Raw genomic sequence first — 26,738 nt, forward strand, 5'->3', positions numbered from 1 at the left:
CAGTGGGATCCTGACTGAACTATTTTTTTTTTGTTCTTTTTTTTCCGGAGCTGGGGACCGAACCCAGGGCCAAGCGCTCCACCACCGAGCTAAATCCCCAACCCTGACTGAACTATTTTTACAAGCCTTTTACATGCCTAGAAGGCATGTTGCTACTCTGCTCATTGCACAGCTCCTACCTCTCAGACCTTCCTAAACATGGTTAAATTCAACCATGTTTTTAATGAAATTGGAAAACAAAACAAAACTCCCCATAACAGGATATTCTCTCTGGCAAGGAAAGGAAATTAACAACTAAACTTCCTCAAAGGGTCTCAGGCAGTGACAGCCTAAACCAGCCTTACTCAGCTCTCGTTGGCAGAAACCCATCCTCACTTCTCCTCGCTTCTTAAAACATACCCCCAGCCCCTAGTCTGTTTGGGTCTCTGTGTGTGAGAAAGCCCCATCCAGCTTATGCATGTGCAGGGGATCTGAACTCTTGTCTCTCATGCTTACAGGCTGAGTACCTCTCTAGCGAGCTCTCTCTCCAGCCTAAGGTTATGGCTCCTTCTGCTCTGTCTTAAGAAAAAAAAATCAGAAGAGTCATTTATTCTTGCTGTGATTGACATCTTGGTTTTGTCAGAGAGATAGGTAAGATCAATGCGCTGGCATGTCCTGTCTTTAATTGATTCTTTCTGCAGGTGAAACGCAGCAGCCATGCCAGAGAAGGCAGAGCGTGATTAATACCTCTGTGACTCTGTCCAAGTTCTGAGAAGCTGTGCAAACTCTGTTAGGCTGGTGTTTGCCAGCTGAGGTCCAGCCAACCCTCCCCCCCCCCCCCCCCCCCGCACTTGTCCTTCCTTCCCAGAGGGCATGACAGGGAAAGAGGAGGAGAAGAGCTCAAAGAACTGAAAACAGAGATTTCATTAGGGCAGCATTTGGGGGTCAGGTAAACATCACTTTTGAGCTTCATTGAAAAATTCCAGAAAGCTGAGCAAGGGCATAGTCTCTGGATTGCAACAGGGCGGGAAGTTCTTCTTCAAAAGAATGTCGGAAAATGAAATATAATACTTCTTAGGGAGCAGGAACTGTTAAACAAAGCAGAAAGGCATATAACCTCCCCGGATTTCTTTTCTTTGAGGAATTCGGAAGACCCAGAGAAGAGGTCTCTAGGGACCAGAACACACTTCTTAATTGCACTTTCGCTCACCACTTTCCCACCAGGAGCTGTGGTGGTCATTGAGTTTGTGAACTTGGATTTTAAACGCAGACCTGCCTGGGAGACAGCAGCATGTGTGTTCTTGGGAGCCAGACGTCTTCTGTAGACCTGGCATTGAGGGCGTAAGCTCCATGCTGACTGCTCTTTTTGAGGTGTCCCTTCCCCAGCATCATTTCTATAAGAGAGCCAGGGTTAAGACGACACCCAGTTTCCCTGGAAATCACCTTCCAGGTTTTTTTTTTTTTTTTTTTTTTTTTTTTAGGTGCATGGCTTCTGACACCGTTCCACCCAACCCTATCTCTTTCTCATTTCACTTTAAAAGAAGTCGAAACGGTCCCCATCGATGCAAAAAGAAGCGAAACCACGAGTTAAGCAACTTGTGGAAATTGCGGAGTTTCTGCCCAGGAGATCTTCAAAGTGGAACATAAAAATTAGGTCACTTAAGTAAGTCTGCTTGGAGGGTGGCCAAAATGGTCTTTTGCAGTGTTCCAAATGTATTAACCACTCAGGTTAGTATTCATATATCGCCAGACCAGGAGAATAGTCAGTCCTTTGTTTGCAGCTGGTGACTTTAAATGATCTCTGTGGGGGCTCCTGCCTCGCCCCGCCTCATGTGGTATACTGCTTTTTCTGATTGACAGGGAAGTAGGAGGGGGGAAATAAAGAAAACAGCATGTGCTCTCTCCAGAGGATGGTGTAACGAAGGCAGTTGGCTGGCTAAAGCCCGGAGAAGCCACCAAACGGCTACGGTTAAGTGTAGAGACATGATCCACGCAGAACTCTTACACCGCAAGGATATTTAGGTCTACACTACTGGACACTCTTGACTCTAAAGGGTTAAGCAGATGATCTGGAACAAGACTTTAAAATCATCTGGCTCCGGTATGAGCCTAGAATGATAAAAATTGAAAAGTCCAAGAAAAGGTTCTTTGTGGAATGCCAGACCACAAAGTTCTTGGTGACTTGCAGAATTCCCCCTGTCCCCAGGGCCATTTGCTTCTCCTTCTGCAAATCGCATCCAGACCTTCCTCCTACCACACAGAGACAGCCCCTCTGCTCCCTCCCATTGACCTTAAAGAGACAGACTTCCAGGGCTCCGAGCAGAGCACTCTCACCAAAGAACACAGAGGTTTTCTTAGCTGTGCAAACAGAAAGCCGTGGAAGGGGGCTTAACAGAGAGGAATTCAAGTGCTAAAAGGCTCAGCTTTTATTTTTATGTGTGTTGGTAATTTTGAGAACTTCATGTAAGTTTTCCCACATTCCATTTCTAGGTTGAAGGTTTTGGAATTTTATTTTTAATTCTTTCAAAAATTATTTTATGTGCACAAGTGCTTTGCCTGAAGATATATATGTTACCGTACTATGCCTGATGCCCACAAACATCAAAAGAGAATGTTGGGTCCCCTGGGATTGGAGCTACAGTATGGATGGCTGTGAGCTGCCACGTGGGTGCTGGGAATGGTATCCTGGTCCTCTGCAGGAGCAGCCAGTGCCTTTAACCACGGAGCCACCTTTCCGGCATGCTGCTTGTTTATTATTTTTGAGACTAGCTCTCTATGTACTTGAAGCTGGCGTGGGGCTTTCCATCCTCCTGCCTCAGGTGAGCTCGTAGGTGTGTACCAGTCAGTCCACCCAGAAGGATTTAGGAACTTCAATTAGGAAGTTAAACGTCTACCACCTTTCTCTCTCTGGAATTGGCTCAGTTGAGAAAGGGCGTGTGGCGAACTTTCTCAGGGATCTGAAAACCCCTTTTTCTTTGTGTTTATTTTCTCTCTGTATGTTGCCAAGGCTGGTCTTGAACTCTTGGCCTAAGCATTTCTGTTCAGCCTGTGAGTCTCTGGGGCTATGGGCCCCCGTGTCTCTGAACTCCATGTTTCTTTGCCTTTTTCTGTATTCTTGGGCAGGCAGAAATAAACGCGAGAACTCGTGCGCTCCAGTATTTGGTTTAGTGCTGGTTTCTTTCTTTCAGCTTTCTAAGGAGGGCGCTCATTAAAATGAAGCCGACTTTCCTTTCTTCCTTGAAACTTTACTTGGACTGGAGTTAGTTCTGCCCTAAGTAGGGCTTCTCAGGATGTTTGTACTTGTGGCAGGCCCTTAATCTCATGCGTAACCCTGATATTTGACACAGACGGGCTGGAGAGATGGCTCAGTGGTTAAGAGCACTGACTGCTCTTCCAGAGGTCTTGAGTTCAATTCCCAGCAACCACATGGTGGCTCACAACCATCAGTAATGGGATCTGACACCCTCTTCTGGTGTGCATGAAGACAGCTACAGTATACACAGATAATGTGGCACCATTGGTCAGCTTATCAGGTCCCTTCTGTCCCAGAGTTCCCAAGACACATCCCACCAGGCCCTGAGGAATCTGCCTTGAAATATGACGCCCGAAACACAGAATCGGGAGGGACATGGTTACTGTCCCGTCTGGCTCAGCCACTGGAATTTTATGGTGTTGTTGAGTCTCGCTGAGTAGCCCAGGCTGGATTTGAATTCACGATGTTTCTGCCTTAGTTGTTCCAGTATTGGGATAGCGTGCGTATGCTATCACGCCTGGCCTACCAAGACGTGTTTTGTCACCTCATCTCCCTGGACTGGAGTTTGCTCTCTGAGGGATGTGCCCACGGCAGCATCTCTCTGAGTGAGCCCTTGCACTGAGTTACACAGAGAGTGCGGCCGTCCGAGCTGTGTCTAAACGACGACGCAGTAGCTGAGGACGGGTCCCGGTGGTCGGAAGAATTGTGAATGGCCTTGCTCCATGTTAACAAATGCTCTGGAGCAGACACCGATGCGAGCAGAGAGGTCTCTGAGGAAAGACCGTTCAGAGGCTTCAGCGAGGTCGATGTAGCTCTCTGGCCTTGAAGAAGCTTGTAGAGAAAGAGGCCTAATCCAGTTGCAGGTTGTTGATGTTTACTGTTGACTACAACTGGATTTACTCTACTCCTTAGGTATTAGTAAGTACTCTTTTCCTAATAGAAAAGAGTTGCCTCCTGTCACTCCGTTTTGTTATTGCTGTTGGATGAGGAGTGCATCTAAGACCTCGTTCAAGAATTTGGAGCCTGCTAATAACATTTGAGAATGGAGATGATCAGGCCAAGCTCAGAGTTCAGCCACCATGTGGGCCAGTCAACTGGGTGGGGCCCTGTGGCCAGCCCGCTTCTCGGTGTGCCATGGGTTGGTCACGGGAGAGCTTAGAAGAGGGCGAAAGACTAGCCCAGCCTTTCTTCCTGGGACCACTTAGGGCCTTTTTTCTAACAGGAGGGCATGGCCCTCTCATCTTGGTGTAGAGGGCACCCTGCTCACCTCTTTGTCATCTGGAGACTCATTGTTACTGGTTCTCCTCCTTTTGAAGGCAAAACTTCACTCTCTTGAGTTGAACAGAGCCAACAGTTTCACTGACTGGCACTCCGTAGGTCTCTACAGCTCTCCCCGACTGTGGGGAGTTAGGAGAGAGCCGAGAGTACGATGACCCTGCTTCTGTTTTTACCTCATGTGCTTTATTGTTCTAGTTTCTCAGTTCATTAAATGACATTTTGTAATTAAAATTTGAAACATTTGATTTTTTTGGTAGCAGCATACAATATTTAAGTCTTTAGAAAAATTTTAATTAAATATTACATGTTTTCTTTTTATTGTCATGTTATTGCATGCATGTGAATATTTTACCTGCATATGTGTCTATGCACTCCATACATCCCTGGTGCCTGTGGAGGCCAGAAAAGATAGGTATCTGAGCCCTGGAACTGGAGTTACAGACAGTTGCCGTGTGTGTGTGTGTGTGTGTGTGTGTGTGTGGTGGGAATCGAACCCTGGTCCTCTGGAAAGACAGCCAGTGTGTTTAACCACTGAGCCATCTCTCTAGCTCCAGCACACAGGAATTTTGTGAAAGTTTTTTTTGGGGGGAGGGGCACAAAAAGTATGATTACAGTGCTCAACCTTCCCTTACAGAATGGTTTGGTGTGAGCGAGTCTTCACTGCTAACCATGGAGCAGTTCCCTGTGTCTGAGCAGAAACTATAATTACTGTATGGGGCCTCAGCAGGGCTCCATCCCTCTCCAGGAGTCACCTGGATTCAGTTATTTGTATTGTATTTATATTATGTTTTCTTCTGTGAGAAATAGGAAAGACAGGCAGCCTGAAATGAACAATCTCAGACACTTTGTAATGGAGATAAGTATTAGTTTCCTTTATATAAAATGCAAATGGGATGGAATTCCAAGGCTTGCCTATCCCTGGGCCTTCCTCCCACCCCTCCCCCACCCCAGCCTTCTCCTAGACAGTCCTCAGCCAACTGTAAAACTGACCACAAATGTTAGGATTTCATTGCATTAACTAGTTCTAGGCAGTGGCTTCCAAAGTGTTGAACTGTGAATAGTTTCAGAATTATAAGTGGTATTCTGATACTGGGAGTGGGAGAGATAAAGGCAAAAAACTGCCGTGGCTGGCACCTCGAAACAGCTCCGCTTCCCTCCCTCTGCACTCAGACTCTGGTGCCCACCAAGGACCCTCTCTGCAGGGCCCCTGGGGTAGTGGAGGGGCCTTGGCAGTGGTGTTAACCAGCTTGGCTATGGGATATGGGATTTCTGTTGTGTTTTCTGTTCCCCATCACTGAGGTTGACTGGTGGTGGTGGTGGTGTGGTGGTGGTGGTGGTGGTGGTGGTGGTGGTGGTGGTGATGGTGGTGACAGTGATGGTAGCAGTGGTGGTGGTGGTGGTGGTGGTGGTGATGGTGGTGACAGTGATGGTAGCAGTGGTGGTGGTGGTGGTGGTGGTGGTGATGGTGGTGACAGTGATGGTAGCAGTGGTGGTGGTGGTGGTGGTGGTGGTGGTGATGGTGGTGACAGTGATGGTAGCAGTGGTGGTGGTGGTGGTGGTGGTGGTGGTGGTGATGGTGGTGACAGTGATGGTAGCAGTGATGGTAGCAGTGGTGGTGGTGTGGTGGTGGTGGTGGTGGTGGTGGTGGTGGTGGTGGTGGTGATGGTGGTGACAGTGATGGTAGCAGTGGTGGTGGTGGTGGTGGTGGTGGTGATGGTGGTGACAGTGATGGTAGCAGTGGTGGTGGTGGTGGTGGTGGTGGTGATGGTGGTGACAGTGATGGTAGCAGTGGTGGTGGTGGTGGTGGTGGTGGTGGTGGTGATGGTGGTGACAGTGATGGTAGCAGTGATGGTAGCAGTGGTGGTGGTGTGGTGGTGGTGGTGGTGGTGGTGGTGGTGGTGGTGGTGACAGTGATGGTAGCAGTGGTGGTGGTGGTGGTGGTGGTGGTGGTGGTGATGGTGGTGACAGTGATGGTAGCAGTGATGGTAGCAGTGGTGGTGGTGTGGTGGTGGTGGTGGTGGTGGTGGTGGTGGTGGTGGTGGTGGTGATGGTGGTGACAGTGATGGTAGCAGTGGTGGTGGTGGTGGTGGTGGTGGTGGTGGTGATGGTGGTGACAGTGATGGTAGCAGTGATGGTAGCAGTGGTGGTGGTGTGGTGGTGGTGGTGGTGGTGGTGGTGGTGGTGGTGGTGACAGTGATGGTAGCAGTGGTGGTGGTGGTGGTGGTGGTGGTGGTGGTGATGGTGATGGTGGTGACAGTGATGGTAGCAGTAGTGGTGGTGTGGTGGTGATGGTGGTGACAGTGATGGTAGCAGTGGTGGTGGTGGTGGTGGTGGTGGTGGTGGTGGTGGTGGTGGTGACAGTGATGGTAGCAGTGATGGTAGCAGTGGTGGTGGTGGTGATGGTGGTGGTGGTGGTGGTGGTGATGGTGGTGACAGTGATGGTAGCAGTGGTGGTGGTGGTGGTGGTGATGGTGGTGACAGTGATGGTAGCAGTGGTGGTGGTGGTGGTGGTGGTGGTGGTGGTGATGGTGGTGACAGTGATGGTAGCAGTGGTGGTGGTGGTGGTGGTGGTGGTGACAGTGATGGTGGTGACAGTGATGGTAGCAGTGGTGGTGGTGGTGGTGGTGGTGGTGGTGGTGGTGGTGATGGTGGTGACAGTGATGGTAGCAGTGGTGGTGGTGGTGGTGGTGGTGGTGATGGTGGTGACAGTGATGGTAGCAGTGGTGGTGGTGGTGGTGGGGGTGGTGGTGACAGTGATGGTGGTGACAGTGATGGTAGCAGTGGTGGTGGTGGTGGTGGTGGTGATGGTGGTGACAGTGATGGTGGTGACAGTGATGGTAGCAGTGGTGGTGGTGGTGGTGGTGGTGGTGGTGATGGTGGTGACAGTGATGGTAGCAGTGGTGGTGGTGGTGGTGGTGGTGGTGATGGTGGTGACAGTGATGGTAGCAGTGGTGGTGGTGGTGGGGGTGGTGGTGGTGACAGTGATGGTGGTGACAGTGATGGTAGCAGTGATGGTAGCAGTGGTGGTGGTGGTGGTGTGGTGGTGGTGGTGGTGGTGGTGGTGGTGGTGGTGGTGATGGTGGTGACAGTGATGGTAGCAGTGGTGGTGGTGGTGGTGGTGGTGATGGTGGTGACAGTGATGGTGGTGACAGTGATGGTAGCAGTGGTGGTGGTGGTGGTGGTGGTGATGGTGGTGACAGTGATGGTAGCAGTGATGGTAGCAGTGGTGGTGTGGTGGTGGTGGTGGTGTGGTGGTGGTGTGGTGGTGGTGGTGGTGGTGGTGGTGGTGACAGTGATGGTGGTGACAGTGATGGTAGCAGTGGTGGTGGTGGTGGTGGTGGTGGTGGTGGTGGTGGTGGTGATGGTGGTGGTGGTGATGGTGGTGACAGTGATGGTAGCAGTGGTGGTGGGGGTGGTTAATTGTTGTTGTTGTTAATTGTTGTTGTTGTTAATTGTTGTTGTTTTGAGTTACATAGCTAGTTGCAAATTTAAACCCTCACCGCCGCAGTCAACCAATGCCTTTTCTGTCTTGCTTTCTTGGACCTGTACATCAGCTCAGCCTCTGACTTTAGTTCTAGTACCACACCTGTCCACCCCTTTTAGTCTGTGTGAGGAAGGGTTTCATCTCATAGACTTGACTTGCTAATGATAGTTTCTGCTCCTGTCAGTGGTAGACGCTCATGTTTGTAGACCTTGTAGTAAATGAGCCTGTTCTTCTTTCTTTTAATAAAAAACCCATTTTTAAAAATCAAGTTCTGCCTATTTTTATTTCTCCACAAAGCAATTAAAAGTAATGCTGGATGGTTTTATACTGCCAGTAATCTTGAAGTATTTCTTAAGTTCTGAGCCGACTGGAGTAACTCAGAGCTCTACAAGAGAAGAACACAGCCTTGGGTAAATGGTTTGTCCCCAGATGTTCATCATGTGGCACTAAGAGGGGTCTTCTTCACAACTGAGAAGTGTTCTCATGTCCTGAGGTAGTTTGTGAACACTGGACGTGTAGAGTTATTTGGCTAAACATTGAAGAGGTGAGAACAGATCCTTGGCCTGTGCCCACACGTTCAGTGGCCATATCCTGTGAGGTTGATGCTGTTGTTATTTCTATATAATGGGCAGCCCTGCCTGTGCTCACCTTACTCCGTACTCATGACTCCTGTTACGCTCTCAGGAAGGGATAGGGCCAGGAAGCCTGAACATTTGAGGGGGAGAAGTTGACTTTTAACCTATGCTCCTGACTCAAGACAAAGAAGGGGGGATCTTGAAGAGGGGGTGGAAGGACATGCTATAGCTCCATTAAATGAAGGGAGAGGGACTTAAGGATGAGGTTGTCACCACAATTTGGGAGGACATTGGTGTTTTGTAACAGTTTCCTCTGACATGGAAACATTCCATCCTGCAGGAAGCTTCCTTAAGCAGGAAGGTTAAACAACTCAAAATAACCTCAGGATGTTCCTGAAACCGACCAGATTCACTAGGCCCCCTCCCTGACAGAGTAAACAGTATGCACTAAAGTTGTTCTGAGAACAAGAGCTGAGCTTCAAAGCACTGAGAGGGAAAGCTGCAGAGGACTCTGAGATCAGAACCACTTCCTGGAAGAAGCAGAAAACAGCTGAGGCACCTAGAAAGGACAGTCCCCAACCTTTTGAGCTGCCTGCAGGCTATGCAGTATGATCCAGCTTTCTACCTTTGTGAGTTGTCATCCAGGCTAGGGTGAGCCTTGGTGATGCACTATCTTTCTGGAGTCATTTCTGTTCCTGTCAGTAATCACCTCATCCATGTGTAACCCCAGTAAAACTCATGGTTCAATGGTTCACCAAGTTGGACTTTGGTGGTATCTGGACTTTGGCCTGTTATGAGTTACTTACCTGGCGTGGGTAGATGTGTATGTTGCATCTTCCCAGGAGAAGTTTTGTCACACAACAATTGGGCTATCCAGGAAGTTCTGGCAACTTCCATGTGTGCCCCTTGGGTATAGCTTTGATAGTAGTTTGCTTCCTACGTTTTTTTCTAATTTGACACACAACCCCACCCACTTTTCCATGGGAGTCTATAATTACTGTGGTTTACTGGTGACAATTCCGTTACGTGTTGTTTGTTTTTAGATCCTGCTCTATGGCATGATATTCTCTGTTAGACTGGCAGAGTTGTTCCAGAAGATCTCCCGAGTAAGTTCTCATTGCATTGTGTCTTTTAAAAGGGTGACGGCTTTGCCTTGCTTGCCCATGGTGTACCTCTGAATGAGGTAATCTCACACTATAAGGGCTTCATGCGTGGCTGAGACCAGTTTTTAGGGTTTATTAACAAAGTGTATTTACTGAATATTATGGATAAAAAGCACTGCCGTAGGCTTTATGAACCGTTTAAAGGTTCAGAGACCCTTTGTTCTGTTATGATGCATGGTTTTTTGTTAACAACAGTCTTTCACAAGTCACAGGGAAGTCTTCTATTCTCTTGGTAGGCAAGGATGACTTTGAACTTCTGACGCTTCCGCCTCTACCTCCCGAGTCCTGGGATTACAGTTGTGTGGTGCCATGCCTTGTTTATGTTATTAAACGTAGGGCTTCGTGCATGCTAGGCAAGCCTCTGCAATCGAGCCATACTCCGATCCCCTATCTTATGTATTTCCTGAGCCCTGTGCCTCTGAAAGTGATAGAAGCCTACTCCTAGTGTTCAAGAGCAAGTGGTGTGTAAAGGGATTGATTCCTCCGGAGGGTCATGCAGAAGCTGTTCCTCTTAGAGCGTGCAGTCACTACTGTGTGATTTCATACATGCTTATCCATGTCAACGTCTTTAAAAAGTTGTTGATTGGGTAGGCTACTTAGTATCTAAATATACCTGGAAGAGATAGCACTGACCTCTGGACAGTGTCCTGCCGGAGCAACCACCACATCTCTGTACTCACAAGGTCCTCAGAGAGGGCAGGGCAGAAGACCACAGGGTACAGAAGATGATTGGTCTGAGCACTGAGAGAAGCCATTTCATGGGGAGAACAAAACGTCTCCTCTTGATGCTTTCGAGCCTGGCAGGGAATATGTATGTCCCCAGTTGATACTTTTAGACTGAAAATGAACAAGCCTAATGGGCGGATGGATATGTGTGTGCATATGGACAATAATGAAATCTTTTTTTTTTTTTCGGAGCTGGGGACCAAACCCAGGGCCTTGCGCTTGCTAGGCAAGCGCTCTACCACTAAGCTAAATCCCCAAACCCTAATAATGAACTCTTAAGTCGGTTAAGGTTGGTAATGCAGACACACCTACCCTTTTCACTATTGCAGCTAGTCCTGCACACGTGCATCGAGCCCACCCTACCCCCATCCCACCCCCACCCCCACCCCCACCTAGGGTGCTTTCTTTCCATTGGTTTCTTTTCTTCTTTTTTCCCCTTTGTTCATGTTTCTCTTATTCTGTTCTATGTGTTGGTGGCTGGGTAGATGCCCAGTGTCTTCATCCATTGCCTTCTTTATCTTTGAAAGAGTCTCTCTCTCTCCTTGGACCTGGAGCCATTAGCAATTAGTTTTAACTAGCCAGCAGGTGCTAGAAGTTTTGGAATTACAGGCACCTGGCATCCGCTCCTGGCCATTCTATGTGGGCACTGGGGATCAAACTCGGGTCCTCATGTTTGCGTAGCAAGTGCTTTACTGAGTACTGGGCTGCCTCTCCAACCCCCTTTGGTTTCTTTCCCTAAAAGACAAAGGATAAGGAGCTTCCCAAACGTGAGCTGATATGTCTGTCTCAGCGATGATGCCCTCCAGTGAGCTGCTTCTGGGGAAAGATCTTGATCAGACTTTCTGGAGGAGCCTGCACAGTGCATGAGCCATTAGCAGGGCTGAAACGTTGGAGACGTACAAGGGTCTCTAGAATGCAGTTTATAGGTTAAGTAGGCTTTTCCTGGACTCCTAAGGGATTTACACACGGCAGCCATCTTGGAAGTACCATCTCTACTTGTGAAATCTAAGCCTTGGGCTCTGTGTGTGTGTGTGTGTGTGTGTGTGTGTGTGTGTGTCCCCGTAAGTACCTTGCTTCTGGATATCTTTTTAATGGGTGAATATTCTTTATTTCCACTTTTAATCTTGGCATCTGTTTTGGGAAACATCGGTCTGTTATTACTTGAAGTTTATGCCTAGGTTTAGAATGCAGACTGCTGGGAAATGGTAAGCAGAGCTCTCCCAGTCTGTGTTACTCACCTTGGCCACCCGTCTGCCTTGGCCTGTTCTCCAGGTGTGTAGCAGTCACCTGCCAGCCTGTCGCAACTTGCGTCTGTGCGGTGGAAAGCACCTGTTCGGAACAGGTAGTTGGAGTGTTCGGAGAGCTGTACGAGTTGCTCACGGTGGACAGTAATCACAACAGTTTGCACTGCGAAAGGTTGTATATTTACAGTCAACGAGGCAAGACTATCTCGTCAGTATCTCTAGACGAAGGCTCTCAAAATTACTGTGCACACTGGTCCCAGTCACTCACTGCCCTGACCCAAACTAAAAAACTGTTAAAGGATGGAGTTCACGGAGGTTGGTTAAGGTAGGCACTGGCATTTTGGAAATACTCATTTTAAGGTTGTTCTTAATTATGCAATTTAACCCTTGCCTACATCCCCTGCTGCCTGCTGGTTCATGGCTATGCTTTTCCTTTCTCTTCATCCTATGACGACCTCCTCATTTTTCTCCACTCCTCACAATCCATTTCTCCTGCCCTAAGCCAGCTCTTCTGTGGAAAGTCTGTAGGGATTCTTCCCGTAGTAGTCCGTTTTTAATTCATGTTTCTTGTTCACAAATTTAAATATTTTTAAATGTTTAAATTTAATGCTCTGGCCCCGTGTGTTGTATTGTATGTGGGAGACAGAGAGAAGTGAGTTAGAATTATTTCATTCTCCAGAATTTATAACTAAATATCAGGAAAGGGATGGTGGCCACGTGTATGCACACGATCCCATCTGTGTGTAAATGACAACAACCGCAGTGTGATGCCCAAGCCTGATGTGTAAACCACAGTTGAATCTCCCTTGTTGCTGGCACAGGGGTGGGCTGTTCTGGGATATCCAGATACTGAATGGTGGACATTCTCCATGCTGACATTACCGTGTTTGATCCAGGTTTCCAGTCCTTGAGAGTGAAAGGAAGTGTTCATGATTTTCAGATTTGACCCGGAGTCCACAAGGTCTCGAAATTGAGTTATATAGCACTGTGTCTGAGTGGCAGGGCAGGCCCTGTGGAGATTCAAGTTCCCAGCATTTCACTTGAGTGAGCACAGCCTGCCCTTGGCAGTCTGCCACCTGCTGGGTTTCGTAGACAGGTCCCTGAAACTTGACACTTTGATGTCTTTCCTTGAAAATCCTGCACATTTCAGCATCCCTCCAGTGACTGATCCACTTCTTTTGTTTTTGAACACTTCTAACCAACACAAGTGTGAGGTTGTTGTAGACGGGGCACTCCAGCGACTCCCCCCCACCATTCTCTTTTCTCTAATAAACTCTCAGGCTGATCTCTGAGCCACGGTTTATGCTTTGGACACAGAACTGGGGCACTGCTCTCTGTGTTTGTTATGCTGAGCTGCCCTCAAACCGAGGAGAAAACTCTCCAAGCATTTGTTTTACCAACAAAGCCCAGTAAAGTAGACTTGGATAATTATCCCTTCAGTTGACTCATGTAAACAGAACCTTAAAGAACATCCCCGCTGGGAATATAATGAGCCCTTCTTTGTCAGGGAGAAAGGAGATCTACTAGAGTGTAGGAACACTGCTCTTGTGCTGCCTTAGGTACTCTTTTAGGATTCACCTCCCCACTAGGTCTTCCGGGTATATTTGAGTATTGTGGTGGTTCACAGTACCACACCCTGAGTGTTGGAGAATCAGCTGACTTAAAATAGGCCCAGAGTTCTAGGTCGAGGGCTGGGGAGAACCTGACTTCACGACTGTAGAACCCATGGAAAGCCAGGCAAGGCAGTGCACATCTCTAATCCTGCATCCCTTTGGGACACGGGAGGTGGGGACATGAAAGTCATCAGAAATGTGCAGGTCAGCTAGTGGACAAGGGAGCCTATGTCAGGGTGGAAGATGGGGACCAACACCTGAGGTTGTCCTGGGCCTTCCACACAGGTGTTGTGGCACATGCACAGGCACACACAGGCATGCACAGAGAGGCGCACACACGCGCACACACACACACACACATGCACACACACATGCACACACATGCACACACACGCACACACACTCACACACACTTGCACACACACATGCACACACACATGCACACACACAGGCACACACACATGCACAGAGAGAGAGATTTAAATACACACACACATGCACACACATGCACAGAGAGAGAGAGATTTAAATACACACACACATGCACACACACACATGCACACAGAGAGAGAGATTTAAATACACACACATGCACACAGAGAGAGAGAGAAAGAGAGAGAGATTTAAATACACACACACACATGCACACACAGATTTAAATATAAGGGGGTAGACTATTTTGAAGCACAGTTTGTTGCAGGTGATATTTCTGTGACTCTGTTTAAGATGCTCAGCTTCCTTTCTGGAGAGGCGAGAATAATAAATGAGCTCTGTCTCCACCCACACTCCAGTCCCCTTTTATGCATAGAATGGCTTAGAGTGGAAACTGCACTGGACGAGGCCTCTGAAGATCTGCTGGGGCGCACCCGCCCACCCTTGCCTGGCCGGCTGGAGTGAACCAGCTCAGGTTTCAGGAAAAGGCTCCCTATTCAAGGACAATTACTCAGACTCTCCCTCTCTGTGGCTTTGGTGATCATGAACAGCTGGGTCCTAACCGCCTCTGAGACAACCCGGGCCGCCGTGGGCAGCTCTGTTTCTTACTGCGTTCCTTTTTCATTCGGCTGAAACGTATCCTTGTAACTGCCCAGGCGATTTTTCACTCCATGGTTCTAGTTTTACAGAGGAACGTGAAGCAGTTCAGACTGGGTCGTGTCAAGTCTTGGCAATCTGTAACAGAGAAAGGGGTCTTACAGCACCGTTCCTGTTGGTCACAATTCAGTAGTCAGCGAGCTGGTGCCTGTCACAGGAACGCTGTGCATGGGCACAAAGGACAGCTGTGTTTCTCCCTCCTGATGCCCGGAACAGGAACAGGGAGCCCAGACAGAGATGACTGGAAGTACCAAGCTTTTTACCTCTTGATGAGAATAGGCACCACGGTTTTCATGTCACTCGTGGTGCCTTCTGGAATAAACAGTGCCTACACTATTGGGTTGTAAATAGTTTAAATGGTCAACCAGACCAGTAACATATAAAAATGTAGGTAAGAGAATGGTCACTAACGAAGTCGGTTATTTTCACTTTATATGTGTGCCTGTGTGTGTGACAGCCATGAAGTATAAGACAGTTGCATGTGGGAACACGGTGACATAGCAGAGTGTTCACTGTGTGACTGTACTCATGTGATAGGGTTTCAGAGGGTCTTCCCAGTGAGCAAAGGCATCAAGTACTCCCCACACAGACTTACACCTTCCTTTAGAGGCTCTACCCAAGGGACAGTGCTGGAGAGGCAGCATAAGCCATAGCATACGGTGCCCTGCCACCTGTCTGCCACTTGTGTGCCACCTTGTTGCCAATCAGCTGAGTGACTTGGAGGACTGGGCAGTACTACCCAGAATTGCATTTCCCTCCACTTTAAAAGGAGGCTAAACTTTACTCCTCTCGCCTGTGTGGATTCTTAGGATTAAAGGTTTTAAAAGCCTTTGGGGCTGAGTCTTAAAGCTGCTTCATCAGAGTCATGTGGCCTTCTGAAGGTTCTGTAAGAGTTGCCCGTCTTGAAGACAGAGGTTGTACGAGCGCCTCTCGCAGGGCGCTTGTGAGAAGTAAGGAATTAATTCCCATATAGGGCATAGAGCAGCCTGGCAGTCACTACCTAGTTAGTTACTCATTATCTTTTGTGAATGTTTGAAGGCTAGATGACAGTGTGTTTTTAATGTCCTCTGTGTTTCTCTGTTTTTGTTTTGTAAAGAACATAGTGTTAAACAATAAAGAATAGCACCTTAAGGGGTTAAAGACATGGCTCGTCAGTTAAAAGCACTGCAGAGGACTGAGTTTAGCTCCCAGTACCCACATAGGGCGGGGCACACAGCCTTCTGTAACTCCAGCTCCAGGGGATCTAATGCCCTCTTCTGACTTCAAGGAGCAGTGTATTCAATGCACAGGAATTTACACATACACACATACTCGCATAGCTTAAAATATTCTTAAAAGAGAGAACTTCAGTTAGAAACATAGCCATTAAATAGTCACATAGCATACATTCACACACACACATACTCACACACTCACACACACACTCATACAGACACACACACACATACACACTCACACAGACACAGACACACACACACACACACACACACACACACACACACTACACTCACTCTTTAAATAAGATTATCATCTTAGTTACCAAGCAAACCTAGAGAATTAATTCACTTGACTAATCTCTCTGAACCTCCTGATTGTGACTTTATCAAAAAAGTTTAGTCATGACTATAGAGAATTACTCCTAATTGACTTTGTCTTCAGAGCTTTGAGAGAAGTGGACTTATTCTAAGAATAGTCCTTAGCAGCCTTGTGAGCTCAGAGAGCTGTGGGTGGGACCAGTGTTCTAGCTCGCCTTCTCCAGTACTGTTGTCATACTGAAGCTTTGTCTAGAGCCTGGCTAGCATCTTATATAAAAGAAGGAATTCCAAAAAATGTATTTGACTTTCAGTGGCACTACAATTGTCGTACCTCTGTGTTTCACTGAGACTTTAAGGAATATAGAGTGTTGATGAAGACCTCCACTTATCAAAGGCCCATTCATAATAACCCTCATGACTTGTTTCACAGACAGCATATTCAGATAAACGTGCTGTCGATGACTTACCATGACTTCCCCTATTAAAGTGGCAGGGAATGATTAGAATGTTGCTAGCAATTAGCATACAAAGAACTATTGAGTCTAGCAAAAAAGCTTTAAACTTATTATAGCTGAGGTCTTTATAGAAACAACATTCTTTTACTGTTATTGTTTTAATATGTGAAATCCAGGTTATTCCACATTTCAAATTTATTTCTTAGCTAAAAAAAAAAAAAAGGCTTGTTAAAAAAGATTTATTTGTGGGCTGGAGAGATGGCTCAGCCGTTAAAGGCTAGGCTCACAACCAAAAAGATTTATTTGTAATCTGTGTATGTGACTGTTTTGTTTGCATGGATGTATGCTCCATACATGACTGTTGTGCCTCTTCTGAAGGCACTGCACTCCCTGGAAGGGAGTTACAGCCCCTTGTGAGCTACCTTGTGGGTGTGAGGAACCAAACCATGACCCTCTAGAGGATCAGCCGGTGTTCTCAACTGCTGACTCATCGATCCAGCCTGCTAAAATGATTTTGTCTTTTTAAGAGAGAAAGGCCTTTGGGTCACTGCTGGCTCTTTGGTCTTAGGAACAGTTTGGGTTAACGTGGGCTCTGCTGATAGTAATGTACAGCAGGATATAAGCATGGGTGTCTATAGATTATAAGCATGTGTCTGTTATAGATTTTCATTGTCAACACCATGTGAACGCTTGATTATAGAACATGGGCATATGGACTTCCTGTTTCCATGTTTAGTGATACAAGTGAAGTTGTTGACTACTTTGTTTCACCATTCTTATATGGAATTTAGTATATTTCTTCACTAGTAGTTCTATATTAAATACTTCTTGAACTTTAAATTCTTAATTTCTAAATATTTTATGTCATATTATAGTCCTTCATAGCTTTTTTTTTTTGCTCTCCATGAAAAAATAACTTTTAAATAAGCAAAAAGAAGAGGTTAATGCTACATGCTAGCCATTTGATTTTACAGGATTGAAGGAATGTCATCAGGATATACTGATTCTTTTATGTATTTATTGTTTTAATATGTAAAATCCAGGTTATTCCACATTTCAAATTTATTTCTTAGCTAAAATTAGTTTTTCTCCTTGTTAAAAAAGATTTATTTGTATATTTTTATTTATTTATTTATTTATTTATTTTTATTTATTTTTGTGTATGTGACTGTTTTGCTTGAATGTCTGTGTCCAGGGATATACTGTGCTCTGCAAAGTAGAAAGGAAACCTTCAAGAATAAAACCAGCGTGCCAGGACCTAATTCCTTAACCCTGGGTCTGTGTGATCCAAAAAAGTTGTCTGCTTTAACACAGGCTCCTCCTTTGTTAGTGGATATAGTTAGCTGGGAAAGTTGTAATATGGTAACAATATAAGAGATATGATACACTTTCAAGGTATATGGTCTATGATACTTTATTTTAAAAAAATTGTTTCATTTATGTTTAATGTTTCCAAGCAATGCTGAACAGATATTTAGGGATCTGTGTTTCTGAGTGTATTCATAGACACATCATTTTCTAAAGGTTACCTAAAAAATACTAAAAAGACTAGAAGAAATACTTCTGAATCTGAATAATTCTTCCCAGTGTTTTTATTGTTATGGTTTTAGTGTTCATTTTTCCATTTTCCTGGTTTTCAAAAAATATCTTTGTGAATTTAGCTTTAAAATAAATTAGAATAGCTGGTTAAGATAGGTACCTTACAATTTCATAATCCTCATTTTATTTCTGGATTGCCTTGTCTTAATATATAAAGTGATCTTACTGTGCACATCGCATTTTGAAGTTGGTCCATTTGTGAGGAGGAGGAAAGGGGGCTGTGAATCAGTGCTCAGTGGACTGCACATTCGTTCCCCACTGCCCCCTACCCACCTGTGGGTTGAACCTTAGGTTAATGCTTTACTCTCCTAGGACGAAGTAGCTGTGTTCTAAGTCAAGTTGCACCGTTGATGTGGAGATCAGCATTTGAAGAGGCATCACACATTAAAATGAGATATAAAATTGCTTAAAGGTTTTCTTGGTACTGTGAACAAATGCCTAATATTTTGCTCAATTGGTTCTGTTTGTCTCTTTAGGTGGTGTTTTTCTAAAGTTGTTCACTGAGGCTTCTCAGCATTGCTGCCAAGATAAACAGGTAAATGCAATTACGGGTCCTTGTTGCTTACTTCTCTTTGTCTTATTTGTTTTGTGTTTCAAGACAGGGTCTTGTTATATATAAAACCCATGTAGTCTTGAAACTCACAGCAATCCTCTTGCCCCTGCCCTTTGTGTTCTGGGATGAAAAGTGGGTGCCATGGTGTCTGGCTTGATGTTGTTATTGTTGGAAGCATTTTTTGAGAAAGGATAGCTTTTCACCTTTTGGGACTTTGCCTGGCATCTCAGCTACATTTCTATTGCTGTGATAAAATACTACGACCAAGGTGACTTATGAAAGAAAGATGTTAATTGGTTTACAGTTTCAGAGAGTTAGAGCCCATGATGGTGCAGCAAAGACTTGGCTGCAGCAACAACTGACAGCTCACACCTCATCTGCAAGTAGGAGACAGAGAGATAACTGGGCCTGCTGTGAGCTTTGAAACCTCAAAGCCAGCCCATAGTGACACCACAAGGCCACACCTCCTAATCCTTCCCAAACAGTTCTACCAGCCAGGGACCAAGCATTAAAACATATGAACCTATAGAGGCCATTTTCATTCAAACCACCACACTTGTGGTAAGCCCTAGTTTGCTAGACTCAATGTACCACTTAGGTAACATCAATCATTATCACAGAGTTCATGGCAGCGTTCAATACTCTTAATTTTTTCTTCAGTTCTGATCTGCTTTGTTCTGCTGCTGCTCAGAAACAGTTTTAGCGATCTGCATTGTGGAATGGTCTTCCTCTGTTAGCCTCTCTGTAGACCATTCTAAGTCCTATATCATTTCTCTCAAACAGGGAAGTAGATGTGGCCAATTTAAATAACCCAGATTTATTGCTCGATGATCATTCTTACGGAGGGATTGCCAGAAAGAAATTTGGAAATGATTCAGTCACAGGTGATTAATGATTGAGTAGATTTTAATTCACAAAGGTCACCGTTGGAAAATATTAGAGTAGGAGTTGGCTACAATTTAGGCACACACATTTAGGAAAATCAAGGCAACGGGTACTTGAATATTTGTTGCTAAAAACCAGTCCAGTTCTGTTTCTCAAAAGAGAGCGGGGCCTGTTCACCTCTGTCCTCTCAGGGCCCCGTTAGTGTTACAACCTTGGCAATGAGTTTAGATCGAAGGAGCCAGGGTCCAGTACAGATTCTAGTCCAACTGATGCCTGTCCAGTAGGGCCTGCTACGCAGAGGGTTGAGGTAGGGCATTCCTACAAATACCACCCCCTTTGTAGAAAAGCCATTGTTTGGGTTTGCACGTTTTGAGAAAGAACATATTTTTCCATCTTGTGCTACTGACTTCTCAAGCGTTACTAGGCTGCAGTGCTGTTGGGAGACTTGGACTCTTTTTGATGAGAATCACAAACACTTGAGTTATAAAATGATTAGAGCAGCAACCTTCTCACGGGAAAGCAAGGGCTGGCTTGAAACAGATGGTGTCCTGGGCAGGGTAAATGTTTGCAGCTTATCAAACTGATAATCTTCAAATATTTGTTCCATATTTATTTAGTGGAGATGGTACAATCTGATTTTTCTATTAATAAACATTATTTAACCAGAGACATAGTAGATACCTGTAATCATAGGAGGTGGAGGCAGGAAAAATGAAAAGTTCAAGGTCATCCTTGGCTACAGTGAGTTTAAAGGCTAGCCTGGGCTACTTAAGAGCCTGTCTCAAAAATATGTATGTGCATATATGTATAGTATACAGACCTAGGTACATATATGTGTTATATATGCACACATATGAATACATACACATACATACATACATAAGAGTGTGTGTGTGTGTGTGTGTGTGTGTGTGTGTGTGTGTGTGTATACTTTCTGGGTTTAAAATCCCTGCTTATAATTAGATGTGTAACTTTGAGTTTCTGACACCTTGTCTGCCACCCTTTCCTGTATGTTAAAGAGACTTATTGCAAAGAATTTATTGAACTGGGTGTTCATAAACCTTGCTTAGAATCTGTCTAGTGACACCAGTGTGCTGAGCATTTTAGATTTGGAATGTTAGGTGCCTGGGAGCCTGGTGGTGGGGGCGGGGTGGGGGTCGGCAGTGAGGCCTGTGTCTGTTCATATGGTCCAGGGAAGATATGCTCAACCGGGGGGGGGGGGCTGTGCTGTGAGGAACCAGGGCTTTCCCTCTCTTCAGGGGAACCATCTAGTTCCCAGGAGCAAGAGCCAGACCGTGCTGCCCGCCACGCGCAGTCATGTGAAAACCCAGGCCGAGGGCCCACATTTTCCATGTGTTCTGGTGGTGGTTCAGTTTCCCCGTTGTGGGATGTCACCCTGGATCACTGCCGGGCTGGCTTTTTGAATCCTGCTCTGGGGAGAAGCCAGTTCCATTTGGCAGTGCCTTGAGGAGCCAAGTCATGTTTGGCCTGGTGATTGATTGGTCCCCTGTCAAAGCCCCGTAAATCCAGCTCTCTCTGGGTCCTGCATGTTAGTTTTAGCTGAGGATCCGTCTGAGACCAGCAATGCCAACTTGATCAGGTCAGATGGGACGGAACTAAGGATGTCGGAATCGAAGCGTGGTCCTACTTCTGTTACCTATGCTCTCTCTACACGGTAGCAGCCCTCTCCTGAGCGGAAAGAACAATTGTAGTTTGAGGCGACTCTGGACACCAACTGCCATCAACATAATCCCCTGAACCGGTCACACATGGGCTGGGATCCCAACAGAGGGGCCATGAAGCTCTGTGCCCAGGTCAGGTTTTGGAACCTCCTATACTCCACCTCTGTTCTTGGGGATGGCTTCTTGTTTCTCTGGTCTGGGAGGCTGAGGGAAATGAAGGCAGAGGTGTGTGTATCAAAACGGTCAACCAGTGTCCCCTGCCAGACTCTCTGACACCAGGTACTGTGGAGACTTGCTTGGATGTGCAGGCTGAGAACCCATTCTCTCAGGTTCTCACTGACATTTGTCTTTGGACATTTGTCTCCTTGGTAGAGAGGCAAGGTGTCTCTGCTCTGCTCTCTGCCCTGTGGGGATTGTGGGAAGACTTTAAAGAGGGCAAGTTCAAGTATGTGGTTAACATCCACGGACTTCTGTTGGCAGCTCTTGAGAAAAAAAGTGAAAAAAAGGCTTTCTGGGCTTGAAGCCCTCCTTATAATTAGGTGTGTAACTTTGGCCGAGTTCTTGACACCTCGTCTGGCTCCCCCTGTGTATGCCTAGTGCTATAAGGAACTAACATCTAGTGATTCTTAAGAACTACAACACAGCACAGGAAGACGAAGGTGTCACTACTGAAAAGTGCCCACACTTTAAAGTCCCTCGAGTGTGACTCTGGCTTCCTGGTCTGCCTGTGGTACCAGGCGATGCTCCTTGGGTCCAGGAAAGGTAATCTGGATTGGTGGAGAGTAATCACATGGACCGCTGTGTCTGTAGATGGTATTGGCAGCCTTGGTCCTCCTGGGTTTTCTTCTAGGTTGGAACAAAGTGAACCACCTGGGTGAAAGCACTGAGCCTGGTGCTGGCCCGAGTGGCAGCCACACCCCCGCACCACAGGCAGCTGAGCTCTTAAATGGCCACCAAGGCACTGAATTTTTAACTATTTAATTTCCATCATTTAAAAAGCTAGCACATATGGTTCACTTCCTGGGAAATTTTTCGTGCCTTTAGAACAACTTGGGAAAGCAGAGGTGGCTTCTCAACTGGGAATTTCATGACGAGTGTTTCCGTAGCTGGAAAGGTGGTTTCTCCTTGTGTACCTCAGCTGTTCTGTTCCCGATTTTCTAAACTGGCAGTGGCTCAGGGTAGAACTCAATTCCATGACCAATCCGGAAGTAGTTAAAGGGAGTAGAGAAGTGTTTACTGGGTCAGAGTGTGACAGCTTCCTTTCTTTACTAAGTGTGAATCGAAGCAAATGTATCACTTTTGTGATAATGACAGTCTTCTTCATGGCTTGAGGAAGACCTTCAAAATCATGAAATATGTAGATATTTTAGAGTTCTGATTGCTCTTTTATTTCTTTTAATTATTTTTTATGTTTTTTTTTGTTTGTTAATTTTTACTGTGCATGCCTGTGCCTGGTACCCAAGGAGGCTGGAATTGAGCATCAGGGCTCCTAGAACTGGAGTTAGAGACATTTTTGAGCCACCATGTGGGTTCTGGGGATCAAACCTGGGTCCTCTGGAAGAGCAATCAGTGCTTTTAACTGCTAAGCCACCTCTCCAGTGGTCTCTCTCTCTCTCTCTCTCTCTCTCTCTCTCTCTCTCTCTCACACACACACACACACACACACACACACACACACACACTTTAGTTAACTTTGAGATAACCACTTGTTTTTGTATGTTTTGTTTCTTTTAAGGACCTCTGGCTATAAAAGCCTCTTAGGGGCTCTCCCCTTCTGTCAATGAAATGTGGTTCTCCTCAGTAAACTATGACTTTTAAAAGGAAGGTTTGAGCCTTATAGATGTCCCCAGTGTCTGGGCGCTTGATGGCTGTCTGTTGGATGGAGAGGCCGTGACTTCAGTACAATGGGGCGCCCAACATTAGTGCCTGATGTGTAATGTGTGCTCAGTGGATGCTGGGAAGTGGAGGGGTGAGTGTGGACTTAATGTAAGCTCCAGATAGGAAGAGAGAGGAAGTGCTAATAGGTGTATTGGTTGTTGGAGCCAAATCCCAAAGGCAAGAAACAGGCCGGAAGATGCCTGTGGCTCGAAAGGGAGAGGGCAGAGGGCAAGCAGAGTGGGCGGGACCTCAGCTAACTGATGAGCACAGGCTAACGAGGCAGGAGTCAGTGGGTTGCCTGGAGGTATGAGCAGAGACGGGGTGTAGCATTAGGAGAATCGCTTTGCCTTAATACTTCAAGCACTGTGCCGGCTCCCGTACGAGACACTAGTGGAGATCTGCGGAGCTCCGGCCTAGCCAGAGCAGCCAAAGAGTTGTGCTTTCTGAAGGTGAGGAGGAGTGGGATCTTCTGAGGCCAAGGCCTCTGCTGCTCTGGAGCAGCAAGAACAGAGAGGGGCAGTCAGATCTGGGCGAATCATTGGGTCTCTTCAGCGGCTGCTGCTGTGCCCCAGCAGATGCAAGGCAGCAGATGACATCGGGAGGCTAGGAGACAAGGTCAGGGGCACTGAGGGGAAAGTGACTGCAGTAGGCTCGAGCAGCTCCCAACAGTGAAAGCTTTGTGAGAGAACTCTCTTCCCCAAAAGTGTTGCAGTTCTGATATGACAGATTTTTAATGAAATAGCTCTTGCTCCTTATTCCTTGCAGACTGCGTCTTATATACATTTTGGGGTGGGGTGGGTTCTAAAGGCAGATGCTTTCTGTTGGCTGGGTCTGAAATATTAGGGCTGCCTCATCTGCATGTGGAGGGGCTTCAGGTGCTGCCCCTACATGACTGATTCTAATGGTTTCCTCCATGGGGTGCCGCGGACATGTGTCACAGGACAGGAACCTGGTTGGGAGTCGATGAAACACCTACCATCCTCAGGTATCAGGGTACCAGGTTTTCTGAACCCACTTGACCGTACCAAGTTTCCTGGCACGGTCCACTGCCCCAAAGTACAGTGGACAGATGTTAAAAGAAACCTCGAGATTTGACCTCAGAGCCTGTGAGGAGTAGGGACAGTAAGCTGCTCTGAGAGAGGGTGAAGCCAGACGCTTAAGGGGAACCCTATGTGACAAGGAAAGGATCTCAGCTTCCTTTCATTACAGGGTGCCCATCCTCTGTGCCTTCTGGGTCTCCATCTGATGAAGTGTTCTCATGGTGGGATTCTTCACAGGGATGCTGCTGGTGTTAACAAAGGACAACAAAGCATTGTGGTTAAATAGTGAATTCATACACACACACACACACACACACACATATACACACACATATATATACATACATATACACACATATATACATACATATATATACACATACATATATATGCACACATACAGACATATACATATATACACACATACATATATATACACACATACATACATATATACATACATATATATGCACACATACAGACATATACATATATACACACATACATATATATACACACATACATACATATATACATACATATGTATACACACATACATACATATACATATACACACATACATATATACATATACACACATACATATATGCATACATATGTACACACATACATATATACATACATATATACACACATACACACATATATAATACACATATATACACATACATACATACATATATATACATACATATACACATACATATATACATATATATATGTATATATATATATATATATATATATATATATATATATGCTCTGTCTGCAGGTATTGCAGTAGGCAAATTTAGCTTTAGTTGATACTTTTGCTGCCATTCATCTACATGAAGGGCCACTCCTCATGTTCATTGCTGGAAACCTGTCCCTCCTTCTATCCAGTCCCCTCCCTCCCCACTCCCCTCTCTCCCTCCCTCCCTTTCTCCCCACCCCCCTTTTTTTAACTTTTCCCTTTTCCCTTTTTTTTCCCTTTTTTGACACAGGGTTTTATGTAGACCAGGCTAGCCTCAAACTCAGAGATCCACCTGCCTCTGCCTCCCAAAGCGCTGGAATTGACATCAGGTGCCCACACATCCAGCCCTAGAACGTGTTTTTCTTCCATGATGGAGAAAGGAAACTGTGTTACTTACTTTTCATCATTGTAACCAAAATACTGACAGGACCTACCAACCGGAGCAAAGGCTCCTGGTTTCAGAAATTTCAGTCCAGTGTGGTGGGGGAGACTTGGCAGTCAGTGTCCGTGTCCCAGAAGAAGCTGGCCCACACAGGGAAAACACGACAGAGAGCTGGCTGGAACCTGGGATGGGGATGTCCTCCAGGGGTCCACATTTACTGAGCTCCTGTCACCGGGCCCCACCTCCTCATGTCTCTGTAGCCTTCCAGGTGCTGCTGCAATCTGTTGAGGACCAGGCACTCACGCCATGAGCCTGTTGGGGTCACTTCAGCTCCAAACCATAACAGAAGGAAATAACCTGACTGAGCTGGACAGATATACAAGGGACAGTACAGAAGCCTCTTGGACCTGGAACGTATGAGTGACTTTACATGGAATGAGTTAACCTCGCCAGATTCTTATTGTGGCCATGGACTAGAAAGACACAGTGTAGGATGGGGTATGGCTATACCCGTCTATTTCTTCTTCTTTAAAGAAATCATAGTTTCATACCAAATCACAGTAATCCCCATTCACCACTACAGAGGACAATTGCATGTGTCAGAAGTTCCTAGATCCTACCTGATAGATCCCCTCTCTGCTCTTTCGGAACTTGTCATGGTTTCCTAAGTGAAACTGACTTCTTCTGAATTAAGTATTGATCTCACCTGCATCTCCATTTGAGCCAGTTCCATCACCATGATAACATGTTTATAATCTTTTCGTTCCCTAGGGCTCCATGCTGGATAAACCACTAGTCATTTGGTGGTACTGTCTTTCCAGATGTGTCCAGTACTAGTGTCCCCCAAGCCACAGGTCAGCCACCCACCATGCGTCAAAGGCAGGGGTGTCAGACACTCTAGGAAAATCTCTTCAGACCGATTGGCAATCTTGGCTGCACTGTTGGTTTTATCTGATTTTTGATGCAAGTTATTCTGCATGATGCCAAAGTGTGCCCGGTATGCAACGCTTGCAGCTGACATTAACCCCTGCTCAGGTTGTCTCGAGCTCTCCGTGTTAGGCATCCAGTGTGATCCCTCTGAAAGAGCTGGTCGGTCCCCTTGCCGCTTGTGGAACTCAGGGACATGGTCTATACTCTACGCTCCCACTAGGGAGCGACCACTAGGGTGAAGTCAATAATATTCGTGGAGCGCCAGTGGGTTGAAGAGCTGTGCAGTGGTGGTGACACGGCTTCATAGGCTCCTTATCAGCCTTTCACCCCCTCCATCAGGTATTTTGAAGGCTCCATCTGGACGTTAGTAAGCGTTTGCGAAGGGGGCGCTGCAGAGAAAGCCACACGGCGAACCCCACACAGATGCACTGCTCTCCAGCGACTGTGATTTTCTGTGTAGTGTGGTGGCATTTTTAGATCATTTCTACATCTCAAGGTAAAGATGAATTTAATCTGCCCAGGGTCACCTGTCAGTCTCCTTTGGTGCCACCGAACACTGAGGTACACTCTCTTTTTTTTTTTTTTGGAGCTGGGGACCGAACCCAGGGCCTTGTGCTTGCTAGGCAAGCGCTCTACCACTG

General features: G+C 46.3%; 1 protein-coding gene across 3 annotated transcripts in view; it reads left to right on the top strand.

Moving 5' to 3' along the window:
- Positions 1–26,738, top strand: part of Lhfpl2 (LHFPL tetraspan subfamily member 2) — a 148,034-nt gene that overhangs the window by 46,702 nt on the left and 74,594 nt on the right. For all 3 annotated transcript variants that reach the window (NM_001106402.2, XM_087617706.1, NM_001429144.1), the window contains 1 exon segment: positions 18,470–18,528. The gene's annotated coding sequence lies outside the window, so the exon portion shown is untranslated.

Source organism: Rattus norvegicus, chromosome 2 (genome assembly GCF_021556685.1).
Source record: "Rattus norvegicus strain SHRSP/BbbUtx chromosome 2, alternate assembly SHRSP_T2T, whole genome shotgun sequence".
NCBI classification, from domain to species: domain Eukaryota; kingdom Metazoa; phylum Chordata; class Mammalia; order Rodentia; family Muridae; genus Rattus; species Rattus norvegicus.